The sequence below is a fragment of the Chelonia mydas genome, chromosome 1, assembly GCF_015237465.2.
Source record: "Chelonia mydas isolate rCheMyd1 chromosome 1, rCheMyd1.pri.v2, whole genome shotgun sequence".
Classification (NCBI taxonomy): domain Eukaryota; kingdom Metazoa; phylum Chordata; order Testudines; family Cheloniidae; genus Chelonia; species Chelonia mydas.
The window spans coordinates 191,995,520-192,015,563 of NC_057849.1; the positions used below are offsets into that span (position 1 = coordinate 191,995,520).

Below are 20,044 nucleotides of genomic sequence, written 5' to 3' on the forward strand. Positions count from 1 at the left end.
ACCCCACTGGATATTGCAGTCCTTAGTATACAGGTTTGTTCCTTAAACCTAGGCCAATCTCCTCTGTTGGAGTCTTGTCATCTTCTCAGTGTCTTAGTTGCTTGTAGCATAGGTGGGGGGCAGGAGAAGGGCATAGTATGTGTCCACTCTGTCTGTTTTATACTCTCAGTCCATGTGGTTGTAGAACACAAGTACAGGCATGTCTGTGAGGCATTGCTGAGTCTCTTCCAGCAAGGCTGAGCAATTCCCCTGGCAGGGCCTCATGCAGGCGAGTCATTGCATTGTAGCTCCCTTGCTGGACAATGGCTGTTGATAGGCTGTTTCACACCCTGCCCAGGCATTGGTTACTTTCCTTGCTGTTGCCTCTGGGGACCTAATATCTGACTGATTCCCCCAATTTACAGCATGTTTTAGTGACAACCATACTCCACAATTCTCATAATTGGGGGAGGGATAGCTCAGTGGTTTGAGCATTGGCCTGCTAAACCCAGGGTTGTGAGTTCAATCCTTGAGGGGACCATTTAGGGAACTGGGGCAAAAATTGGGGATTGGTCCTGCTTTGAGCAGGGGGTTGGACTAGATGACCTCCTGAGGTCCCTTCCAACCCTGATATTCTATGATTCTATGATAGAGAAATGACTTTCAGCAGATCATAATCTTTCCCCTGATACATATAAAGCATGCCTTGTAAGGTAAGATCATGATTATATGAAAATGAGGAATATGGGGGTGACAGCATGCTCCCCAAGGTATAGAATGTCACAACCTCTGCAAGATTTAACATTCCTGTTTATCCCCTTCCTTACCTGTTACTTCATCCCTGTTCTATATTCTCTCTTCTTCAGGAAAAACAGCCTATTATGCCTCCCCAGGTGCCGGAATGCTTTCAGTTTCGCCCCCGAGAACTTTCGTGAAGCAGTTACTTGTTGACAGTACAAACATTTTTGGCATCTTGCAAGCTGAAAATAGAGGATACTGCAAAATAAACTGAATTTAACAACAAAATAAGCAACACAGGCCAGCACATGCACTGACTGTGTTATGTTTCAGAGTAACAGCCGTGTTAGTCTGTATTCGCAAAAAGAAAAGGAGTACTTGTGGCACCTTAGAGACTAACCAATTTATTTGAGCATAAGCTTTCGTGAGCTACAGCACACTTCATCGGATGTGAGCTGTAGCTCACGAAAGCTTATGCTCAAATAAATTGGTTAGTCTCTAAGGTGCCACAAGTACTCCTTTTCTTTTTGACTGTGTTATGGAGTTTCAAATTTAATTTATTAAAACCCAATACTTTTTATTGTAAAGGAAACTGCTCCAGAATTCCCAGTCTGTTGCAGAATCCAGGAGCCTAGCGGCATAAATCAAGGATCATCTTGCTGTGGAGTATATGGAGGCTTAAATACTCTCAGAGCAATGCAAAGGAAAACTTGTACTGCCCCTGCTACTCTTAATTGCGTGGGAAATCAAATTTTATTCTCCAGATCTGTCAATCTTGCATCTTTCATATTCAGTAAGGCACAGGTCTTGCTCCTGCAGAGAGTTCTCTGGCAGAAGATCTGGTGTACTTGCATAATGCATGGGGGGTGACTGCAAACTTTGGGAGGACACAGCATGCATGTGTAACCACTAGCATCCTAGCCAAAACACCAGTAACTGAACAGGGGCCACCCCAGAGCTTAAAAACCAGGAGCTGCCACAGCCTGAGCTAAAGAACCAAGGCTCTCCAGCTAGGGCTGCAAACGATTCATATCCTCTGCAGACCAGGCACTGAAGGGGACCTGTAAGATGCACTCAACAGTGGGTTACATGTGCACGAAGCCCTTTTCTATGGAGGCTCCCATGCAGCAGTGTAAATGAGCAGACAAGTATATGTCTCAGGATGAGGTGGGCCATAAGATTCACTATTTCACTGATCTTCTGGTTCTCTTCCCCACAGAGGAGGTTAACAAGCATTGTGTAGAGGTAGTCCAACTTGACAGACCTAGGTAATAAGGTTTCCCGGCACATCCGCCCAGTTCCCATGACATGATTTTTTATTTTATTTTTTGGCTAAGGAAATAAAAGAGGGAAAATATTCTGCATTTTGATGATTTTTTTTTTTTAAAAAAGCCCCTTTATATGTCACTGCATTTAAGATTCAAAATCTCTAGGAAATTCAACTCCTTGAATCAGCATCTGTGAAAAGTCTTGATGAAGTCAGAATGCACTAACAACTACACTTCAAGGCACAAGTTGTTCAGCCGTACAGCAATGGGCTCGTTTTGCCCTCAACAGCGTCACTGTGTGTGGCTTTGCTGAACACTGTGTGCCTGGGAATAGTAGGGCATTCAGGGGCATTGCTAATACTGGAGTACTCTCTGCTAACGCTTTGAATCTCTTGGACGCAGCGCAAACAAGGAAGAAACAGTAGTATTGATGCGGCTGCCCGAACAATGAACAAAAGTTACCACAGCCAATACAGTTTCCCCTCTGGAGGCAGGTGGAGAAAGAACTGCATTGGAAGTAATTAGTTTTGCAATGGAAAACAAATCAATTGCAAAAGCAAATTTTCAATCCTCTGTCTAACACAATAACAGGGAGTATAAAATTGATTTTGCTTTCAGGTTTTATTAGTCTCTGGTCAGATGGGAATATTCTTGTCCAGAAGGTGACAACCTTAAGTGAGTAAGGACATTGCTAGTTCCCTGCTCCATATCCTTCAGAGGTGCATTTTCAATGTGCTATGCATGTACTTAACCATCTAACTCCCAGTGACTGTGGCCTCCACGTAAAAACATAAAGCAGTATCTTGAGTCCATCTCAATTCAGGACTGAATATATTTATTTTTAGATTTAAGTACTAGATAAAAAGGCTCTTGGTGCCTCAGCACACCACTAACAATAAAATTATATCTCAGCAGCATTAAATGATTAAGTCAACAGAAGCACCACCAGCCAGCCACCTACAAAAACTCCTTTCCACCCCATCATCTAGGAAGCACATATTCAACCTTCAAAAACTCAGTTGAACAGGTGTCTTTGCCCAGAATTCAGATTCAGAATGCAGCTGAACTGACTTAGAGAGTGGAAGGATCTGTATAATCAATTACCAGTCTTCCGATCCACCCCATATTTTTCCTCACTTCATTCAATCTTCCAAAACATCATTATTGTTAAATGTTAAAATTAAACATTAACTTTAAGCACATGCTTCAGTGGGATTTATGCATGTGTCCAAGTGCTGTCCTGAAGAGATGCTTTCCTGAATCAGGGCCTTAGTGAGTTCCCTGCACCTGCATCTCTGAAAACCAATCCATTACTAATGGTGCAATGATATTTTAGAACATTTAATACAATGAGAAAAGAATGGGGTGGAACAAGAGACTGGTAATTGATTACACAGATCCTTCCCCCCAGCATAGCATTTTAGTGATCTCAGTCCACTTCTCATGGGACAAGTGTCCATGTACACAAATTTTTATTAACTGGACGTGTGTTTGGCAGTTGAGTTGAGAGGCCCAGGACTGAGCATTTACCTTCTTTTAATTAGGTAACACAGAGGCAAACATCAGAAATACTCACAAACTCAGAGTAAGTAGGAGTTCAATAAGTAGTTCATCTGTTGTGAGAAAACATTAAAACGACCTTCCAGCATACGAAGCCAGGCTATTATAAGTACTACAGCACTTCATCAAAGAGTGAATGTGCCAAGTGAATTTGAGGAGGTTAATATTGTTGATTTACAGTTGCTTTAATTATGTTGAGAGGTTACCTCCACAAATCAGAGTAAAAGGATAACAGAGCACAAAATCCTACATCAGTATTAATGAAACAATAATAATAATAAAATACAGGAAGAATCAGACAGTAAAATATAGGGAGAATGGAAAGACTCCATCAAACTCTCCAGAAGGCAAGTACAACATGATATATTCTATCATTTAATGCATATATTCTATCAAATTATGAACTATCCTTAAAGATCTCTTCAGGACAACATTAATACTCATTTACAGGGTAATGCAGGGAAGATTGCTGCCTAAGCATTAAGAGTTCCTCAGAGGATTTCATTGCTCTGGGATGCAAATAGGTAGGATTTCGCCCGAAGAGGAACTGCTGTGACTAAGTAGCTTCACTTACCGGCCGCATTGAGGCAGGATTCCAATGTAAGTTGAAGACAGAGATCACCTTGTTGATCTGTCCTCGGCATATGACACTATCTGGAGACAAGGCCTCTTCCTCAAGTTCTCCCGCGCCATTCACTGTCGGCGAACGATCTGCCTCTTGGCAGCAATGAGTGGGGTACACTTTAAGGTACACTTAATGGCCAGATCAGTAAACCAAGAACTCTTAACTCGGGCATCCCTCAGGGCTCTTTCCTGGCCCCAATACTTTTAAATCTATACACCGCGGATATACCAGCGATGGAGTCAAGGAAATTCATCTAAAAAGATGACATTGCAGCGTACAAGCCTTCATACACCAGTTGCACCCTAATCCGAGATCTTAGCACAATTGCTGATTATTTCCAATGCTGGAAATTTAGGCCTATCTCACACACACATCCCCCACCCCACACGGTAACCGCTTTCCATCTGAACAATAAAACAGCTAATACCAAACTTGATGTGCAATTCCGTGGTGAGAGTGTCAGCCACGAGGCTAATCCAAAGTATCTTGGCATTACACTGGACCAGAGTTTGACCTTTCGACAACACCTTGAGAACACCTGTGATAAGGTCAGGTTTTGTGTTGCGCTTATCAGAAAACTGGCTGGAACATCATAGGGCTCTGGTCCACGGACCTTAAGTACTGCAACATTTGTCTTGGTATATTCTGCAGCTGAATATTGTTGGAGTTGTCGTTCAGAAGCCTGACGCCACCAGTTTCCCATAATAATCCCAAGAATCATAGGACTTCCATGATGCACCACACAGCTCACTCACAGGGCAAGCCAAATTACATTATGGAAGATGTAGTCCTTCACAGAACCCACCCATAAGAGAGAATGTGGGCCTGAACTGCAAGACCCATACGGCACTGCACTGAAAACGAAATGAAATTTAAAGTTTTGTTGAACTGATTTGAAAATGTTTTGGATCAGTTCAAAAATCAAAATATTTTTATCTGGGTTGAACCAACCCAAAATGAAGTATTTTCTTTGAATTTTCCCAATAAAAAATCCTGACTTCTATTCATAGAATAATAGAATCATAGAAGATTAGGGTTGGAAGAGACCTCAGGAGGTCATCTAATCCAACCCCCTGCCCAAAGCAGGACCAACACCAACTAAATCATCCCCCTCACTGATCTCTTCTGCTTTCCCAGCCACTGAGAGCTTCGGGGGGCCATGCCTGCGGGCAGTCATCATGAGCAAAATGTCTCATGGCCCGCAATCAGTTTACCCTGATGGGCTGCATGTGGCCCGCGGGCTGCAGATTACCCACCACTGGCCTACTACAAATGGACCCACGTGCTACTATAGTAAGCAGCAGTAAACAACAACTTGGATGACTTTTCTGACTCTAACGAATTTCAGACAAAGAAATATTTTCAGAAAGTGTAAGTGGAAAAATGGGGTCAAGATCCAGCTTACACTGCAACTATTCTTTCAGTCACTACTATGGAGTCATAACAGCAACTACTTAATAAAACAATTGTTTCTCTTTAAATTTGCCTCCAACATGGAAATATGGGTCAGCTTTGAAAGGCTTTTATCAACCCATTAAAAATTAACTGCTTTTTTATAGATTAAGCAATTTGTAATGTGAATATCTTTGTACTTATTAAAAAAAACCTTATGTGAATACATTCCTTTTCCATTGGTCAACAGGGAGCTTTGATGAAGCGAGATACAATTTAAATGGGTTATTATTACTTCCTATATCAATATTTTAAAGTAAGATACTTTAATGTCATGTCTCTGAATTCAAAAACGAAGAGGCTTCAGGGCGTCAATGCCAATGAATGCTTTTAAATAAAGTGAGTCTAGGACATGCCCTGAACGGAACACACATCAGTCAGCATGATTACCTACCCCACCCCATGCCCCTCAAAGTAGCTTTTTGCAAAGACTTTTTACAAAGCAAAGCAAGAAGCAAGCTATACTCAAACAGAGGTAAATATTCAGTGTTCTTGTAGCCATGTCACCCCCAGGATATTGGAGAGACAATGTGGGTGAGGTAATATATTTTATTGGACCAACTTATGGTGGTCTCTCTCACAGACAGAAGTTGGCCCAATAAAAGATATTACCTCACCTACCTTGTCTCTTTAGAGGCAGATATGACAGTTTTGAGTCAATGCGATTTCAGTCCGATATCATAATATTTACTTCACTGACTGAAATCATACATAATACCACCACCCCTTTGCCAAGAGGTAGCAGATAGGCTCCCATTAAAGCAGAAGTCATGACTACAGAGTCTGGTACGTTTTTAATGTAACCTGCTTATTTACACACATCCAGTAGGCCTGTAACAGAGGTGGTCACAAACAGCAAGCAGGCAAGCCCCTCTTTCAGGGATCTCAGCCCATTCAACAAAGTCCAGTTCCCAGGGAACAACTCAAGAATTGACTCTAGTTAGAGAGAATAAAGCAGATAGCAAACTCCCTTGCCACTTGCAACATTACCCTCGAAGAAACTGTATTAGAAAAACACCACCACAGCATTTCTTCCAGAACTAAAAACTTTCTCACATGATAAGAAAAAGAACTTATAAGACTACGTGTAACAGTGCTTTTTGGTGACCTCTGCCATAAAAATATGATCAGTATCAAATATAGTACTATATCTACTGAAATGAATTATAATCTCTTCAGAATCAATCAGTCTCTGAAAGCTTGAATTACCATTAGACTCTAATCCACTTTATCATTTAAAAGATTAATTTTGGGAAACGACTTGCCTAGGACCCATGACTGCCAGTGAGAATAGTCATGTAACTCAGATGTAAGTTCAGAATTTGGCAAGTCGTCTTTCATTATTCTTCCCCAAATTTGTAACTCTTTCAAATAACGTAGCTGAAAATTGGAGTATTAAATAGTTGAAGCTTTATAAACCTTGAAACTGTCATTAAAAGATATAAAACAAAGAGTAGACTGAAGAGCAACTAAAAATTAAAGACAGCCTCAAATTGGAACCCAGGATCTGAATCCTCTGGAAATTTGGAGAACAAGGAACACATGCCTACTTTTAGGCTATAAACCAGCTTTCTGCCTGTAATCAACGGGACTGTGGTTACTCAGCCTTGAGTCAGGCAGTTTATCAGTTGTCTTTCTACAGGGATTGTCTGAACACTCTTTCCTTATAGGCAGCAACTCGATTTGCAGTGTTGCAAGCCGACAGCAGGTCAATTATAGGGAAATTATAAAGTTCTCTCTGTCTCAATTTTCCTTTATTGTTACCCTGCACACACCACCAGCATGTTACAAGATTTGCTATGCTACAGCTGGACATCTTTTGCAATCTATTTTAGTCCTCAATTCAAACAGAACTGAGAAACACCTGGGAGTAAATTGTGTACATGTATCATTAGCAGATCTTAGCAGAAAAATGGCTCTCATTACTTGTGTTCTTGGCTAAGCCCTGGAGAGCTGGCATGTCCAACACCTAAAACAAGCCTTTACTCTGTATTTATTTTCAAAATATTTTTAAAATGTAGATTTTCACTAAGGTTTAGCATATTACCTACACAGAAAGAAGTGTACAAGAAATATATAACTATGTTTCTAATTTCAAAGGGTAAACGTGATTTTGCAGTTAGATTGGACATATTTATAACTCAGCAGAAGGAGAGATCACTGGCTTCAAAATATGGGTTCCTCTTTACATGGCTTTCTGGTTAAGCAGTAATTTCCCTAATTCCCTTTTTTAACCAGGACCGGATTAACATATTGGGCAAACCTACATTTCTGGGCCCCTGCCTTGTTGGAGAAGGAAGCAATTTCTTTATCCACTGTCCTTTACTCTCTTTGGCTCTGTTGGAAATGGCAAAAATAAGTCTCAGTTATGTGTGAGGATTATCTCTGCCCACTCTTCCACTGGTGTGGATCGGTGTGCGAACAGAAAAAAAGTTCACTTACCTGAGTGGTGTTGCAACCCATGTGCCAGATCGCAACGCAGCTCACTCAAGTGAACATCTTTCAGTTTGCATGTAAATCCGCATTGGTAAAGACAAACAACAAATACCCCTCCGCCCCCAATCTTTGGGCTCTAGGCACATACCGAGGTTGCCTATGCATTAGTCTGGCCCTGCCTTTATCTACCATATTTATTCCCCCTTCTCTGCAACCCCTAAGCTGAAACAAGGATTCCTTTCTCCAAAGACAACAGCAATATGCACAAGCTGCATGGGTGGCTCTCTGAATACCAATTAGACAGATGAGAGAGGTCCAGTAAAAGTTGTTTGCCTTCCCTTCTCTCCCATAAACCCAGTTGAACCATCCATGAGATCCAAATTGGCTTCTTCAAAGACATTGCTGTCAGTCTGCCTCACTGAAAAGATCCTTTGCCTGTGATATTTCATTATTGGTTACAAATCCCCAGCTGTTTCACCATTCAATGGTGCTTGTGCTTCCTTCCTCATTCATTACATGACTATTGGCTGCAATGAACACTGCTACATGAAACTGATTTTGCCAACTGTGAGGACAGGATAGGGGAGAGATCAGACTTTCCTCATAACTGTAAGATTTTATTCCTAGCCACCTGGAGAAAATCTGGGAAGCACAGGGTTAAAATATGTCCTGTTCGTATGGACTTAATAGGGAAAGGTTTTGAGCTGTAAAAGGCTTATAACTAGAAATATAAATATCCCTCGAGGCAACATAGAATCAATCTAGTACCAGGCTAGGGCAGGAACAGAAGAGCCTCACTGCCATCACTGGCTGTTTTTTCTTCCCCCTCACATCCAGGAAATCGAACATCTGCCCACAGGTGAGTGCCACACGTTGCCTTTTAGGCAGAAAATAGAGTAGAAACTAAGGAAGGCCTGAGAGAGGCTCTCTAGCAGTCCTGGCAAGTAGAGATCCCAATGTTACAAGGGTCTGAAACATTATCTAAGACTGCTTCTTCTTATCAATTATTTATACAAAGCCACAAATGCACACAGCACTCTATAGTAGGCAAATAGTGCCAAGATATTGATAGTTCCCAGGCTAAAATGGCTTACAAGCTTATGCCTCTAGCCCACAAAGATTAAGCACCATGCACAATTTTGTGGAAGTGAAATTCAATTACTCTAATTCACATGCACAAAGTTACTTATGTCTTTAAAGGATCAGGCCCTAAGGTACAATCCTACTCCCAAAATTAGTGGCAAAGTTGTCATTTACTTCAGGGGAGGAGGAGCAGGTGCTGAAGCCACAAGCAACATGAGACAGGATGAGACCAGATTGGATATGAAAAAAAATTTTTTTGAGCATCCTCCAATCCTCACAATATTTGGGATTTAGGGGGGAAATGGAGCAGTTGGAAGAGATTAGTTTTGCTGAAGAATGCAGTTTAGTGGCATTTAGGAAGACAACTGAGGATTACTTCCATAAGCGAAAAGATGACTAATGCCACAAAGCTCAAGCAAAAAAATAAACATACAAACTAAAAAGACAGCTTCATTACAAAAGGACATTTCTGCTCCTTTCTTCCTGGATAGAAGAGGACAAAATATCATCAACATGCACTTGACACTCCCCTTTTTATCTTTTAATAAATACACAGGGTTTAAAAAAATTATTATTACATATTGAATTCAGAAACACTAATCATTAGATTAAAAAATTAGGAAGAAAATAGATAATGGCATGAATAGGCTGGAAATGGATTCATTTTGGAAATTAATTTACAATGCTGAAAATATAATTACCCACTGATTAACACATTTTTCCCTCTCTCTTATGGACATTTATTTTTAATTTATTAATTTCAATGCTCATTATACCTTGATTACATTCTCTTTTGGGAGGAAATAAGATTTGAAGTGCCTTCTATTTTTTCTCCCTTTATTGTTTCCCATACAGTAATTGTGGATTTGACACATACTTGAATCCATTTGTACTTTCCACCTTTTGAGCTTCTATTTTGAGTTGATTGTATTGGGGGACGGGAAACATTTAAGGACACTTGATTGCAAATCATTCACTGAAAGACAAGAGCCTATTTAATGTGGTACTAGCATCTATCTGCTCTTGGAGGCTGGTAGTGCTCTTGGGGGTTGCCAATGTACTGTATATATCAGGGGTTGGCAACCTTTCAGAAGCGGTGTGCCGAGTCTTCATTTATTCACTCTAATTTAAGGTTTCGCGTGCCAGTAATACATTTTAACGTTTTTAGAAGGTCTCTTTCTATAAGTCTATAATATATAACTAAACTATTGGTGTATGTAAAGTAAATAAGGTTTTTAAAATGTTTAAGAAGCTTCATTTAAAATTAAATTAAAATGTAGAGACCCCCGGACTGGTGGCCAGGACCCGGGCAGTGTGAGTGCCACTGAAAATCACCACGTGTGCCGCCTTTGGCCTGCATGCCATAGGTTGCCTACCGCTGGTATACATCAAGGCAGGAGCAAACTTGGAGCCTAGCCATAAAAGTGCTAAAGTTTTAGGTAGATTTTTTTTAAAAGTAGTGTTATTTTACTGCTTCGAACAAACGCTGCCTTGCCGTAGTCTAATGTAATCACATTTGTCAATCAGCATTTCTAAAGTCCCTCTCACTGTAGTTTCTAGATATTGCACATGGAGTAAAAGAAAAAGTAAAAGAGGTCTACCTAGAACAGACAGGCCGTTTTCCATCCTAGTCTTTTGGTTTAATTGTCATCATCCAACCTGGAGCAAGTATCCTGTCATCATCTAACCTTGAGCAAGTTTTTCTTATGCTCCACTAATTTGGAAATGCTTTCATGCAGTATTCAACATGACTTGAAGATGGGTAGGATATGCTTTTGCCGGATCACTGCAGGAGGCTTTGGGTGTGCAGTTGGAAAGACCCTTCCTTCACCTTCCTCAGGCTCTGCTAGCTGCAATGAAGGATGGAGATCTTGCACTTGTGCCAGTCCCATTTAGTAGTTTGTAGGTGACTACCTGAACCTTGAAGTTGATACAAAACCAAATCAAGGCCAATTGGCAATTCCACAAATAAGCTGACAGGATTTTTTCCCCTAACCCCATGCAGTTAGTGTTTGGCTTGGACGGTATTGGCATCTCCCCTAACATTCAAAATGTCATAAGACTGGCTTAAAAACCATAACATTTTTAAAAAATATATTTTAATATTCTGTTTTCTGAGCTTTATGCATGCACTCATGTTACATTTTCAAGCTTTGCAACCATGAGGGCTAGAAGCTACTTTTTCTGAAAAATGAAGGCAGAGATCCTCACGTGATTCTAGCAGCTGGGGCTTGATTTAAAACATCACATGTTACAAGTCCCACAATAAAATCATGACAATTAGTCTTGTCAATGTCTTGTCTCTAGAAATGACTTTTTCTATCTATTATAATTTATCCTAGCTACTATATCTGGATTATTCTTACTATTTATATAAATACTTATCTGATGAAGTGGGTTATATCCCACAAAAGCTTATGCCAAAATAAATTTGTTAGTTTCTAAGGTGCCACAAGGACTCCTCATTGTTTTTACTGATACAGACTAACATGGCTACCCCTCTGAAATCTATAAATACTTAGTTTTTTATTGAACCCTCCTAAGCTCTTTGTCTTGCTAATATCTTGGGGATGTCAGTTTCACGGGTGAACTACATGTTGAGTAAAGCAGTGTTGTCTTTTAGTTTAATTAGCTGTTCACTGGTTCTTCTATTATGTGAAACAGTACAATAAGAGCACCTGACTGACGTCAATACTATTCCTGTTGTATTCTGTTTGACATAAGAACGGCCATGCTGGCTCAGACCAATGATCCATCTAGCCTAGTATTCTGTCTTCTTACTGTGGTCAATGCCAGGTGCTTCAGAGGGAATGACCAGAACAGGCAATCATCAAATGATCTATCCCCTGTTATCCTCTCCCAGCTGCTGGCAAACAGAGGCTAGGGACACTCAGAGCATAGGGTTGCATGCATCTCTGACCTTCTTGGCTAATAGCCATTGATGGACCTATCTTCCAAGAAATAGAGGTTACCAGAAGTGAAAACAGTTGTAAATACTCTGATATAATATTTGAGGAAACAGAAACAAAGATGTTTTAGGCTAAAGTCTCCTGTACCTTATATGGTTTAGAGGGAATGAAAGGCAGGGCAAGAATTTGGACCTTAGTGACTCGTCCAAGGCCCTAGCGCATCAAGGACAGTATTAGAAATCATGGGTGTAGTCCTGGCCTCCATTGTAATCAATGGGAGCATCAATACTGATTTTGTTAGCAGCAGGATTTCACTCCATTAGTTTCTGGTTCTGTGCTCAAACTACCAGATCCTCTCACTCAAGAAATCAATTTTCTTTCTCTTGAGAGCATCTTATTCAGTTTAGGTAAACTTTTCAAAAAGGCTTATGTGACTTAGCATCCTTTTCAAGAGTAAAATAGGGGCAGATTTTCAAAGGTATTTAGGCACCTTAAGATGTAGATTGTAGACATGCCCTAGGCTTGTCTTACCAGGGATCGATGCTGCAGCGATCGATGCACCAGGGCTCGATTTAGTGGGTCTAGTGAAGACCCACTAAATCGACCGCAGATCGCTCTCCTGTCAACTCCGGTACACCATCAGAACGAGACGCGTAAGGTAAGTCGATGGGAGAGTGTCTCCTGTTGACCCAACGTGATGTAGACATGGCAGAAAGTTGACCTAAGCTATGTTATTCATGTAGCTGGAGTTGCTTAACTTAGGTCAACTTACCCCCGTAGTATAGACAAGGCCCTAGTGAGACTTTCAAAAGTACCTAAAGCAGGCTAGGGAGTTAAGCACCTAACCCACTTAGGTGCTTTTGAAAATCCCATAGGCTTTTATCTACACTTAAGATACCTAAATAACTTTGAAAATCTGGCACGTAGTTGCCCATTGACTGTCAATGAGACTTAGGAGCCTAAGCCACTTTTGAAAATGGACTGAAGCTCCTAAATCACACATATGCATTTTTGAAAATGTTACCCTTCATCTATGAACATTACCGTAACATGAGAGGAGCCCCACAAAACCCCAATCCAAATGGCCCCAAACTTTGAAGAAAGTCAGATCTAGACCAAATTTTCAAACTGAGGTCCATCTCTATTTCTCTGATGACCTAACTACAACTAAAAGGAAGGCTGTGTGATGAAAATTTATCAAGTAGGGAATGGAATTCATTCTCTCAGGGAAAGTCAACAATCTTTTGAGCAGATACTTAACGTGCACCTAAGTGTGAGTGCATCTCTCTAGAAATAATCTTCCCTTTCTTTTCAATATATTTTCTTCTATGCAGTGGACCCATTTCTACTCAGCGTTCAAGCCTCCACATATGACTTCCTCCTCCTTCCACTGCAGATGTCTTGCACAAAGATGTTATTGTGGATGGAAATGTAAGGAGGTGTGTAGGTGAGTATTTATTGTATAATTATCAGTGTTATTTTTGTTGGGGGGAAAAAAGCTGAATTTTGGCATTTTGAAATGCTAAATATAATCTTCAGATGAGGCATGTAGCTCAGAGATTAATCTACTCCTTTCCACTACTGGTTACCCAATCAGATTGCCTCCTTGGTCTAAATAATTTTAATTAAGCAATTCTACCTTCTGTAGCAGCTATTACCAGAAGATAATTGACTGCATCAGTAATGAAATATTTTGAGGATGCTAAACAAACAGCTATGTTAATTATCAAGCAGTAATGCCTGTTATGGAAGTGCAACACTGGCCATCCAAGTTTCCTGTTCCCCTGAAGTACCCTTTCAGTAAATCACTATAATATCCGTGATTATATATTGTATTACTATATGCAACAGAGGAAAACAGGAAGCCACCAAATGGCCAGCAGTACCAATATGCAGAAACCAATATGCAGAAAAGAGGATTTATAGCTGTTTTATTCAATTGTTAAGTTTTATTAATTTTTTTCTACTACTTTAACTGGAGAATTAATGTCTGAATTCTGTGTTTATGTACCAGATTCACCCGACAGCAAAGATGTATTTTGATTAGAGACGGAGTCCAGACGGTTTATGTTACCCAATATATAATCCCAGAGTGGATCTAATATTTTTAGTTTCACTCCACTTCTGTTTTCACCTTCTCTCCGTCTTGGAAATATATCCACTTGCAGTGAATTATCTATTTAGATAGATAGATAAATGTCTCCATATCCATCTCTGATCTGACCTATTTTTTATAAAACACACTAAGATCATTTAATTATATCCATATCATGTTATTAAAAATAAATTAGGATTTGTTTCTGCTCAGGTAAAATGTTACCATTTCAGCTTCATAGCAAGTTTTTGATTTTTAATACACATTTATTCTTAATAGTATTGAGCCAAGTTTATTTGACCTTTAACTTGGGAAAATATCAGGAGTTACTCTTTTAGTTTTGTTTTTTTGCTCAGGCAGACTCCTAGCTCTGTAGCATGAAGAGTTTGCAAATAGAATATCTTGATTCTCAAGACCACAAGGTTACACATGCCTTAATTTTAGCCTCTCTAAATGTAGAGCCTTGTGTTTTATGTCAGGCTTAAAAAAAAAATCCAAATTTAACTGCAGTATGGGAACAACCAAATATTATACACTGGCATTAGACGTCTGAACGTGTTTCTAAACAACTTTATTCCACCACTTATTATCTATGTTTGAAAGTTCATGCAAATCAGATATTCCAGATACATTTGCATGGCGGGGGGTGAGGGAAGGTTTCTAATCAGAAATCCTGTTAGTTAATGGTGTGTGCTCTAGTAACTCAATTACTCTGCTCCAGATTCAGATACCAACCGGTGATGGAAGAACCTCACAAGGTTCAACTTTTCTATGGATTCATCTGAGTCCCTTTGGTGTGGAAATTCTGCTCGAAATCTCATGAGAACTGATTTCATTGAGAGATCCCAGCACATATTGGGTTGGGTTAGAAATAGCATGAGACTAACCTTTCTTGTAGTATTGTGCTAATTACATTTCCTCAGGAAGGACAGGTGTGCAGAAAACTCTGCTTTTGTATTAATATAAAAGGCTCTAGAACTTTTTCAACAGGTAAAAAGAAATGTTCTGGGTTCAAAATGTGCATCAAATGTTCAGCACACAAAGGTTGCTCCTCAGTAACTGCAGTTCTTTGAAGGTGTTACCTCACTGTATGTATACTTGTGTGATGCCTCCCAAAGACCACAGATCTCTGAGAAATATTTGGAAAGCAGGGTCTTTGGGGGCTGCAGGAATGCCCTGAAGTTGCACTAAATATTTGGAGCAGACATAATGAAAGGAGGGGCTAGCATGAATAAGGATTAGCAACACTCCTGAAGAAATATAGCTACTGGTGAGTAACCTCTTTTTCTCGGAGGTGGCCTCTGCATATCTCCAGTTGCGTCAGTCTAGTGAGCAAGTGCAACCCCCAGGAAGGTGGGCTGAGGAGTTCTAATTAAACAAGGATTATGTAACTACCTTCCCCAAGCCTACGAGGCCGCAGTGCCTCTCACAGACTTAGATGCTACAGTGATGGAAATTGGCACTGGTTTTTCAGTGCTGGGGTGGGGTCCCTGACTGCAGTTCCTAGGTGCTACTGAAATACAAACAATATAAAAGTCAAATCTAAGAGGAATTTGGGGATAGAGATCCACAGCTCAAACCTATAGATTAGGTCCCTACCTCCCTCTTTCTATCTATAAAGGACACCTTATATTTGCCCTTATTTCCACCATAACCCAAACCACACGGTATTGCTAGCATGATTACTGTTGTCCCCATATTTGTGTCATTTCCTCCTTTCACTTTGGGGGTTTCCCCAAGTAGAACAGTTTTTGGTGGTTTATCATATACCTGCAATATTTTAAGATGGGTATTCTTATTTTCCAACTTCTTGATCCACAGCACCCCAAGTGACTGCAGTGGGCTCTCTTGAAATTGCATTTGCGGGCCAACCCCTGAGCCAGCCTCTCTCTGCTGTACTGAGCTGCCATGATTTCCATGGTGCAACTGAGTTTTGCAGCCACTGGAAGTTAAGTCTGAAAGGAAGAATGATCTCCACAGCAACAGCCAGACAGCTGTTGAGCCCTGCTTCTAATCCACGCGATGGAATCTATAGCTCTTCCCTCTCTCTGACAGCATGGGGGAAGCAGAGGAGAGGGCAGCTGAGGGACTCCACAACAGAGCTCCTCTGCCCAGGAGGACAAAGCCTGTTGGAGGTTGAGGAATCCCCCAGGACAATCAGTCAACTGCACAGTACTTTGATTCCCTGAAGCTCCCAATTTACAGGCAATCACTTCTTCCCCACACACTCATTCACAGTCTCCTCTGGTCCCATCCCCACAGCAGCATTATGGAGAGTTAATGTAGGCCCAAGGCTGTAGTCTAGGGTGACCAGATGTTCCGATTTTATAGGGACAGTCCCAATATTGGGGATTTTATCTTATATAGGCACCTGTTACCCCCCAACCCCTGTCCCGATTTTTCACATCTACTGTCTACTGCAGTCTCCTACGACTCTTCTGTGAAGGAGAGAGAGACGAGTAAGAGCTAGTCATTGAGGGAGGGGGGCAGCAGGAGAACTCATTTACATAAACTCTCCACCTCCCTTCAGCAGCTATGAACTGACTTCATTAACTCAAAAATCAGCTCTTGTTCTCAGCCTCTCTCTACATCTCTTTCCATGCAAGCAGCACCATTCTCAAGGGTCAGTTGGGTTGGTACAATGCCCTCATGCACAGAAGGAAGGGGCTTAGAAGCTCCTGAAGTCTCCCATAAGAAAGGTCAGGATTTCACACTTGATCTTTGCTCCATTACCCCATCACCGCCGCCGTAACCTGATCTTCATCCTCAGAGGGTGTTGTTTATTTTATTTTATTTTTTTTTTGCATCCAGCCTGTTAGAGCCTCTCTAGCACCTCAGATGGTTTCCTTTGCAGTTTGTTATGTTGCTATACCCTTCAGCATGTGATTGGGAGCAGAATGCATTTTATACAGAGGCTTCTCTAAAGATACGTCAACTGTCACTTTCACCGAGTTCACTCAGGATGATTGAAGCATTTGGGAGAAGAAACAGGGTATTCTGCTCTGACTTTAAAACCTGAAAGGGGAATTTGCTGGTTCCAATAAATATTCCAATAGTTTGTCTATACAGAAAGGGAACTAAGGGAAAAATGTGATTTCAGCAAGAGAGCAGGTTTCAGTTAACGAATGATCCTCTGAGATTTGAGACAGCTCAATTCAGACACGTGGCCAGTCATGTGATTGTTTCTTTGAGCCTTCTCCAAATAGATCTGAATGTCCTGGATCTGCAAAACTGGGTCAGAAATACTCTTAACAGCCTTGTTTGAGGCACACTGACACTTCCACTTGTACACAGAGCTGGGGAACAAAAAGAAGCAAGGAAAACAAGTCAGAGGAACTTGGCCAAACTTTCCTGGATCAGGTTTGGTTTACATTTAAGGTGAAGGCTAACAGCAATATTTAGTTTGCCCTTTCCTTATTTCACTGTGGCACTGCTTCCCAGAGAGCATCTTTGGCCACATATCCAGGAAAAAGTCTAGAATTCTGAAGCCCAGATTGTTGAGCTATGAATCAAGGAGAAGGAAGAACCGGATGCCAGTAACCTGCAGGCAGTTTCTTGTCTATTCTAATAGTGTAATCATTAGCTGGCAGCTCTCACACACACCACGCTCTGCTCTGTTCCTTTGGAGAATTTGGGCGTGTACATGCAAAAGCACAGTTTTGCACTCAATCTCCTCTAGTGTATGGGAAAACTGTGTGAGGCTCAAACTATGAGGAGTATGAACGAAAAAGAGTCTTGGTCCTGCAGTCCTACACAGACACAGCATTGTTTGAAAGGATATTATAGATTTGTACATTTTAAGGCCAGAAGAGACCATTAGATCATCTAGTCTGACCTCTTGTATATCTCAGGCTGAATCGAGCCCAATAACTTGTTTGACTAAAACATATGTATATTATGCACCATCCTGGCAGTCACAGGTTTTCGTTCTAGGATCAAGACCCATATAAAGGGTTTGTTGGCTTTTTTTAGTTTCTTCCAACTTACCTGTTGAGTGCTACAGGACAGTAACTTACTTCCCTTTTCCCTAAGTAGAAATGGCAATTTGCAGAGAAGCAACAAGCCAGAATGTTTCGCATCCCACAGATCACCAATGCCACAATGACGGATCTGTCCTAAACTCCTCAGTAATATCAACACATGTTGATTTCAATTTGAATGGGAAAGTGTTTGCACTGTTTTACTTACCACCTGATTCCAAAGTGGTCTGAGGGTGCGTCTACAAGACAATCACAGCTCCTGTACATGGACCTGAGTTAGCAGTCATCGAGCTAGTTAGGGTACCAAAAGCAGCAAAGCTGCAGCACAGTTATTACTCAGAGTTCCAGGAGGGCCTGTACAGTCAGCACTGAACCCATGCTGCCTTGGCTTCACTGCTCCAGTACTCAGGCTAGCTAGATTAAAGTTAGCTCAGGTATGTCTTCTCAAGCGGCAATCGCACTCTGTGACTGCAGTATTGACTTACCCGAAGTTTTGAGATCACCAGTGTTGAACTGGCCTGAACATTAAAACAGCCCAAAGTGGACACCAGCCTGTCTCCTTGAAGAGAGCCCAATACATTTCCATCATCTGCGAATAACAGAACGTTCAGGTTTCTGCAGCAAATGGCTACACTAAGTAAATGCCAGAACAAATGGCCGGCACTTTGTAGTCCTGGGAAAACCTAAGCATATTTCACAGCAGAATAAAATAAAGCAGCACAGCAGTAAGACTGACGCGTCACAGAAGGGAGACAGACAAAAGACAATAAGCAAATGTATTTGCCACTTTTCCTTAGTTTCATATGAAAACAAATGGATTCCAGTCAATTATGAAAAGAAAGAGAAGGGAAGAAAGCAGCCCTGGGGTAAGAATGTGTGTCTCAAAACTGCATCTCTCTATTAGTTCTCCGCAGCACTGACAATGATCTTTTGATGTGGCTGTCACAAGAAGCTAGAAAAACAAAGCGTCTCTGGTGCTGTCAGGAAGGTTGAGAATAATGCCCCTGGACTTGTGTAAAAGAACATTTTAAAATGTCAGCAGTTTGCCTACCTTTGGATGAGCTGAGCATTGAACTGAGCTACACAAATGATGCTTTTGTGTTCATAAATGAACCCACTGTAGTAGGGTGGGATAGGAGAGAAAAACAATGGAGAGGGAGAAGGGTGGCAAGAAGTAAAAAGGTGGGTTTGAACCTCAAATTAGTGTGGTGGTGGAGTGGTTTGGGTTCCTTCCCCTCAAAACAGGCTGTAGGCTACCAGGGAATCCTGTTAAGAGCTTTTTCTTCATTTTACTAAGGGTCTCCATTTTTGTGAATGAAGGCCTGCTAAAACCCAGGCAGCTCTAACCCCAAGGTTTGCCCTCTCTCTTGTGAGTACCTCGGAGTAGAGCTGTTCAGAAAATGGGATTTGGTCCGTTCCCTCCCCCCACTATGGAAAGTTTCAACTTTTCCATAAAGAGAAAGAAAAAACAAAAACAGTTTTCTGCTGGAAACTGAAAGTTCAGTTTTTGGCTTGCAATGGAAAGTTTTTGGTCCTTGGACCTTTTTTATTAATTAATAATTATTAATTATTATTATTATTAAAAACTCAATTTTCCATAGAAAGCAGATGCTTTCATGAAAAATCGTGTCCAGTCAAAAGCCTAATTTACTGTGGAAAAAACAGTTTTGATAGCAAATGTTCTGCCAGCCGTACCCCAGAACATGCAATATTTCCACTCAGAAAAGATTTTGGTGCTGAGCAGAGGACCACAGCTGCTGACCCTTGCAATTTTACCCAAAAAAAGGATATAAGAAGGCCTGGATGTGCAAGAAACTTTTCTTTCCTGAGCCTCAAAGATTTTCATTGTATTAAGGACTTGCTGGGTTTTCACTCTGAATAAATCAGTTTGATCAGCTCTAGTTGAGCAGCAATCAATG

At 40.9% G+C, this 20,044-nt stretch overlaps 2 long non-coding RNA genes across 3 annotated transcripts in view; both read right to left on the reverse strand.

Annotated features, from left to right (window-relative positions):
* LOC122464146 overlaps positions 1–20,044 on the reverse strand; it is a 395,100-nt gene that overhangs the window by 206,140 nt on the left and 168,916 nt on the right. The window lies entirely within an intron of this gene.
* LOC122464147 overlaps positions 1–20,044 on the reverse strand; it is a 135,115-nt gene that overhangs the window by 10,568 nt on the left and 104,503 nt on the right. The window contains exon 4 of the long non-coding RNA XR_006288067.1: positions 807–959. This is a non-coding gene — a long non-coding RNA (uncharacterized LOC122464147). The remainder of the gene's footprint in view (positions 1–806; positions 960–20,044) is intronic.